Source organism: Triticum dicoccoides, chromosome 2A (genome assembly GCF_002162155.2).
Source record: "Triticum dicoccoides isolate Atlit2015 ecotype Zavitan chromosome 2A, WEW_v2.0, whole genome shotgun sequence".
Lineage (NCBI taxonomy): Eukaryota > Viridiplantae > Streptophyta > Magnoliopsida > Poales > Poaceae > Triticum > Triticum dicoccoides.
Genome location: NC_041382.1, coordinates 750,920,290 through 750,927,727, shown reverse-complemented (window position 1 = coordinate 750,927,727; position 7,438 = coordinate 750,920,290).

Genomic DNA, 7,438 nt, shown 5'->3' with positions numbered 1-7,438 from the left:
CTCTGTAAAGGAGAATAAGCGGCTTCGATGCGGCATTTTCAGTAAGTGCTTGAAAGAACTTTTAAAGAGTTCGACGAAGAAGCCGGCTAACAGAGTTATGTCTGCAGGTATGCTGATGGGTCGTCCCGCGGAGGAGATGCCTGGGTCTGCGGGTGATCTTCTGCCAGAGCTCTCACAACTGCACGAACAAGTTCGGCAGGTGATGTAGGGTATTGCCCAAGCCTTGTGGCCACCCGCCTCCCCACCAGGAGGCATGGGGGAGCTTATAGAGAAGCTCAAGGGAGCGCGGTGGCGCTTCCGATTATGGAAGATATCAGCCTGCCAACAAGGTGCAAGGGAAGCCTGGGCCATGGTGAAGACGTGATATACCAAGGCTGACCCAAACCACATGGCTGAGGTCGAACCTGTGGGGCCCGGTGGGAAAGAGATCCCCGTCAGTTTGGTGTATGACCAAGTAGAATTAGCTGCAAAGTATTCCCAACAGGATTGTAGGCTAGACAGCCTGTTGGATGGTATAGAAGAGGAATTTAGTCAGTCTAAGTGACTGTGTACTTCAAGTGACATGTAATGTCCCTAGCCGGATTGTAAATCATTTGTCATGGTGGACCTTTTCGCTTCAACCTCTGGACCCGACAGTCCGGAGTGTATCCGAATACCCACTCAGTTATGTAAAAATCGGGGTATGCGTGGAAACCAGGCGTAGGGGTCATAAGTGCTTGAACAGACAAGTACCCAACTAGCTATGATATATTACATGGATAGTAAGAAACATCTTCCAGGGAGAATAGTTCCGTTAAGGGTTCCTTTCCCTGGGTACGCATGCCCTAATATGCATGTCTGAGCTGCGAAAAGAGACGCAGACTAAAAACATCTGGGGGCAATGTATTAAAATAAATAAAAGTCATCTTTTGTTCACCGACCGAGTATTCCCTTAAGAACACTAGCTTTCGGCTTCACCCAGTCTGAGGTACACATCCGGCTGACCCAGCAGTAACAATCTTAGAGGTGCTTCCCTTATGCCCTAGCCGAATTAACGGGAACGTAAGGCATAAATATAAGAGCCAGGCAACCCAGCTTGACCAAAACTTAAGTCATATCGATGCATATAATGGTGAAAAAAGGTACATGCGGAAGAATAACACATGTGCGGGGCATATAGCCCGGAAAATAGGTATATTAAGCTTCTGTATAAGAAGCCCCCAGGTATAATGAGCGCGGATAGCGCGTCAAGATTGTGTAGTCAAGACACATTTTAGCCTTTTAAGGCCTTGAAGAAAAAGGGAAGGAAGAAAGAAATAACAGACAAATAACGGGTATGTAAAAAATTGACGGAGGTAAGGAGACGAACATAGAGTCCGGCACTAGGCGTAGAACCTTCGGAGTCTGGCTGTGTTCCATGGGTTTGGCTCGAGTCGATTATCCGATGCATCCCGCATACAGTATGCTCCACCGGTCAGAACCTGGTCAATAATGAAGGGACCTTCCCATTTGGGCTTGAGCTTGTTCTTTTTCTTCTCCGATAGGTGTAGAACGAGTTCACCAATGTTATAAGCTTTGGCCCGTACTTCTCTGCTTTGATACCTTCGAGCCTGTTGTTGATAGAATGCAGAACGGGCTTTTGCCACGTCATGCTCCTCCTCCAGGGCATCCAAACTGTCCTGCCGATCGAGCTCGGCCTCTTTTTCTTCGTACATGCGCACTCGAGGTGAGTCATGAATTATGTCGCAGGGCAGTACCGCCTCTGTGCCGTACACCATAAAAAAGGGTGTGTCTCCGGTAGTGCGATTCGGTGTGGTCCGCAACCCCCATAGTACGGAGTCGAGCTCCTCTACCCACTGCGTGTTTGATTCCTTTAAGGACCGCACTAGTCTGGGTTTAATGCCGCTCATGATAAGACCATTTGCTCGCTCGACTTGCCCGTTAGTTTGCGGGTGATAGACAGAAGGATAATCGAGCTTGATGCCCATGTTGCTGCACCAAAGTTTTACCTCGTCGGCTGTAAAGTTCGAGCCGTTGTCGGTGATGATGCTGTGGGGGATGCCATAACGGTGTACAACCCCAGATATGAAGTCTATCATCGGTCCGGATTCAACCGTTTTGACTGGTTTGGCTTCTATCCATTTGGTGAATTTGTCCACCATGACCAATAGGTATTTTTTCTTGTGGGTTCCCCCTTTGAGGGGTCCGACCATATCAAGCCCCCAGACCGCAAAGGGCCAAGTAATGGGGATTGTTTGGAGAGTGGTAGGCGGCATATGGCTTTGGTTTGCAAAAAGTTGGCAACCAACGCAACGTTGAACAAGGTCCTGTGCGTCTGCTCGGGCCGTCGGCCAGTAGAAACCTGTACGGAAGGCCTTGCTTACAAGGGCCCGGGCTGCAGCGTGGTGGCCGCCGAGTCCAGCGTGGATTTCTGCCAAAAGCTTCCGCCCTTCCTCTTCGGAGATGCACCTTTGAAGGACTCCGGTAGTGCTTTTCTTATAAAGCTCTCCCTCGTCGACCTTGTAGACTTTAGACTGCCGCACTATGCAGCGTGCCTCATTTTGGTCCTTGGGTAGTTCCTGCCTGGTTAGGTAGGCCAGGAATGGTTCTGTCCACGGGGCGATGACGACCATTATCATGTGGGCTGAAGGTGTTATTTTGATGGCAGAGCCTCTGATTGTGTCAGAATGTTCGGTATCTGGTGTTATGGCCGGGTCCGGACTATTGTTACCGGTGTCCCCTTCCGATACCACAGATGGTTTAAACAGTCTTTCCAAGAAGATGTTAGGTGGGACAGGGTCGTGCTTAGTGCCTATACGGGCAAGGATATCCGCCGCCTGATTGTTTTCCCGAGCCACATGGTGGAATTCAAGCCCTTCGAACCGAGCTGATATTTTGAGGACGGCGTTGCGATAAGCTGCCATTTTCGAATCCTTGGTGTCGAAGTCTCCATTTATTTGAGATATTGTAAGGTTCGAGTCCCCACGCACCTCCAGGCGTTGAATGCCCATGGAAACTGCCATCCGGAGACCATGTAACAGGGCCTCGTATTCGGCTGCGTTGTTGGAGTCTGTGTATAGTATTTGGAGTACGTATTGGACTGTATCTCCAGTGGGGGACGTCAGGATGACGCCAGCCCCCAGACCAGCCAGCATTTTAGAGCCGTCGAAGTGCATGATCCAATTGGAGTACGCACCGTATTCTTTAGGGAGTTCGGCTTCTATCCACTAGGTGACAAAATCGGCCAGTACTTGCGACTTGATGGCTCGCCGTGGTCTATATGTTATGTCGAACAGGAGGAGCTCGATAGCCCATTTGGAATCCGGCCCGTGGCATCGTGGTTGTTTATTATGTCGTTGAGTGGTACTTTCGAGGCCACCGTAATTGAACACTCTTGAAAGTAGTGTCGTAATTTCTGGGATGCCATAAATACCGCGTATGATATCTTTTGATAATGTGAGTACCGTGATTTGCATGGAGTGAGGACAGTGGACACATAATATACCAGCTTTTGAAGTGGGAATTTATGTCCGTCCGTCTCTCATTCGACGACGAGCACTTCGCTTACAACTTGGTGAGTTGCCGCTATATATAACAACATTGGTTCGCTGACATTTGGTGCGACCAAGATTGGTTTGGTGGCCAAGATGGCTTTTATTTCTTCCAATCCGGCCGTGGCCGCGTCCGTCCACTCGAAGTGTTCGGTGCGCCGAAGAAGGCGATAAAGGGGTAGTGCCTTTTATCCTAATCGGGAGATAAAGCGGCTTAAGGCCGCCACGCATCTAGTTAATTTTTGGATTTGCTTGAGGTCAGTTGGGATAGCCTACTGTGACAGAGCTCGGATTTTAGCCGGATTTGCTTCAATTCCTCTACTGGAGACTATGAAGCCCAGGAGTTTTCTGGCGGGCACGCCGAAAACACATTTTTCCGGATTGAGCTTGATGTCGTATGTTCAGAGATTGTCGAACGTGAGCCTCAAGTCTTCTATTAAGGATTCGACGTGTCTGGTTTTAACGACCACATCGTCTATGTATGCCTCCGCTGTTTTGCCGATCTGTTTTTCCAGACATGTCTGAGTCATGCGTTGATACGTTGCACCGGCTTTTTTGAGCCCGAAGGGCATTTTGTTAAAACAGAAGGGGCCGTATGGAGTGATAAATGCCGTTGCGGCTTGATTAGACTGCGCCATCTTAATTTGGTGGTAACCAGAGTATGCGTCGAGGAAGCACAATGAGTCGTGTCCTGCAGTAGCGTCGATAATTTGATCGATGCGGGGGAGGGGGAAGGGATCCTTGGGGCAAGCCTTGTTAAGGTCCTTGAAATCCACACATAGGCACCAGGATTTATCCTTCTTTGGTACCATCACCAGGTTTGCTAGCCAGTCCGGATGTTTTCTTTCTCTAATGAATCCGGCCTCCAGTAACTTGGCTAGCTCCTCTCCCATGGCTTGTCGCTTAGGTTCAGAGAAACGCCGAAGAGTCTGCTTGACCGGCTTGAATCCCTTTAGAATGTTAAGGCTATGCTTGGCCAGCCTACATGGGATTCCTGGTATGTCTGAAGGATGCCAGGCGAATATGTCCCAATTCTCGCGCAGGAACTCCCGTAGTGCGGCGTCTACAACGGGGTTTAACTATGCCCCGATGGATGCTGTTTTTGTAGGGTCCGTTGGGTGGACTTGTAATTTGACTATTTCATCCGCTGGCTTGAAAGAGGTGGACTTGGATCTTTTGTCGAGTATCACGTCGTTCCTGTCCACTGTGGAGCGCAGCGCAGTTAATTCCTCCGCCGCGAGGGCTTCGGATAATGCCTCGAGGGCCAGTGCGGCTGTTTTGTTTTCGGCACGGAGTGCTATGTCCGGATCACTAGCTAGAGTGATGATTCCATTGGGCCCGAGCATTTTGAGCTTCATGTACCCGTAATGGGGTATGGCTTGGAAGATCGTGAATGCCTCCCGCCCTAGAAGGGCATGGTATCCGCTACTGAACGGGCCCACTTGGAATGTAATTTCTTCGGACCTATAATTCTCCGCCGTGTCGAATACCACATCTAGTGTGATTTTCCCAGCGCATCGTGCCTCCCGACTAGGGATGATTCCTCTGAAGGTCGTGCTGCTTTGCTCAATGCGATTTCTGTCTCCTCATAACTGAGGTTTAATCCGCTGTCGCGGTCCATGAGCACTTTAGTAAGCCGAAAGCCGTCCACAATTGGACTAAGGACCGAGGCGGCTGGTGCTCGGGCTGTTCAGAATTTAGGTTCGTCACTGGCGTTGAAGGTGATGGCCGTGTCGCTCCATGGATTTATTGCTGCCACGTGGCAGACCTCGGCAAGGCTGCGGAGTGCTTTCTTACGCCTATTATTTGAGGCGAAGGTCTTGAAGACTGTCAATACTGTATTGTTGTTATCCACGGGGTGGTGCTCTGCGGTATTTTTAATGAGGAGATCCTTGCCGCTCTTGGCCACCTGCCGGCGTACCCAACATGCTCTAAGGCTGTGTGTTGGTATGGTATCCGATGTACTGTGAATTTTGCATGGCCAATTAAGCCATCCCTCCAGTATGGTTCCACGCCATGTAGTGGGCTTTTGCTTCTTTGTAATTGAGTTGGGCGACTTATGAGAGTGCACCCTTTTAGTTCAGACTGAGGGTTTTATTAGAGCCGGATTATCCCAAAATTTCGTTTGGGTTTTCCAGGCGCTTTCCATCACACAGTACTTCCGTACTATGGCCGCCAAGTCAGCGAAGTGTGCTATGTCACGGCGACTTATGGAATTGAGGATTCCCTTGTCCGTGCAATTATTGCAAAAGAATGAAATTGCGTCTTCCTCGCGACAGTCCTTGACCTTGTTCGTTACAAGGAGGAATCTGGCCCAATAGAGATGTACTGTCTCCTAGGGCTCTTGCCTAATGTGGGAAAGATCGTTTATATCTGGGTGGGTGGGTGGATTTAAGTCTGGACCTTGACCCGATCTGAGACCCAGGGGCGGAGGAGTTTCCGATCTTGGAAGTTCGGGCTCCAGGATGTTGCCCAGTGGGTCTGGCCTGTTGCCTGATTCTAGGTTCAGGGTTTGGGCGATGTCCTCCCATAGATGGGTATCCGGCTCGGAGAGCTCGGGAATCCGGACATAGTTTGTCCTCAAGATAGAGGAAGAACCGCCGCATGCTCCTCCACCACCGCTATCTGATGGGTGACTGGCGGAGAGTTAATCTCCCTTTGGCCAGGTTTAAGCCTAATCCGATCATATAGTCTGTGGCGACTCCCAAAGCGGCGATTCGATGCAAGAGCTTGTTCAAAGAGGAGAGCTCCATTGGATTCATCCGCTCGGTAAGTTCTGAGCCGACGTGGAGGCTGTTTTCGATGACCCGAGAAGTCATCGTCGGCGCAGCGGCCGAACAGGCGGTCATGACGAAGCCGCCTAGTCGGAGAGTTTGGCCTACAGCCAGGGCTCCCCCAGAGGTGATGTTGTCCCTAACAACGAGACGAACCATCCTTCCTTATGATGATGGCACAGTGGAACTCTCAATGAAAGCACCAATGTCGGTGTCAAAACCGGCGGATCTCGGGTAGGGGGTCCCGAACTGTGCGTCTAAGGCGGATGGTAACAGGAGGCGGGGGACACAATGTTTACCCAGGTTCGGGCCCTCTCGATGGAGGTAATACCCTACTTCCTGCTTGATTGATCTTGATGATATGAGTATTACAAGAGTTGATCTACCACGAGATCGTAGAGGCTAAACCCTAGAAGTTAGCCTATGGTATGATTGTTGTTGTCCTACGGACTAAACCCTCCGGTTTATATAGAGACCGGAGGGGCTAGGGTTACACAGAGTCGTTACAAGGGAGGAGATCTACATATCCGTATTGCCAAGCTTGCCTTCCACGCCAAGGAGAGTCCCATCCGGACACGGGAAGAAGTCTTCAATCTTGTATCTTCATAGTCCAACAGTCCGGCCAAAGGATATAATCCGGCTGTCCGAGGACCCCCTAATCCAGGACTCCCTCAGCGAGGTCTAGGAAGGGGATGACGTGGAGCCGGGGAAGACGCGTCAGTGGAAGCCTGCGCGGAGAGGAGTATGAGGGTTCACTAGTTCGGCTGCGGTGTGAGGCTGCCATCGCCGTAGGGCCTGGCCAGCGGTGGGAATAATAGGGGGCAATGAGGTCTCCATGGCAGCACAGCCGGCCAGGGGAGGCAGGAGCATGCGGCACGACCGACGCTACTTTGGGCGGCTGGAGCAAGAAGACCAGAGGTTGAAGAAGCACTACGGCCGTTGGATGGACATCGTACGGTCACTGGAGCTAGAATCGTTCATATTGACTAAGTTGACAAAGCACTCCGTCCCCGTCAACTTAGTAGGCCCACAAGTCAGCCACCCACCAAGGTGGGTCCCAACTAGCAGGGGGAGTATTCATTTTTTTGTGCGTAATAAGGAGGCACTTCCGGTGGGTCCGAGCTAACAGCGGGG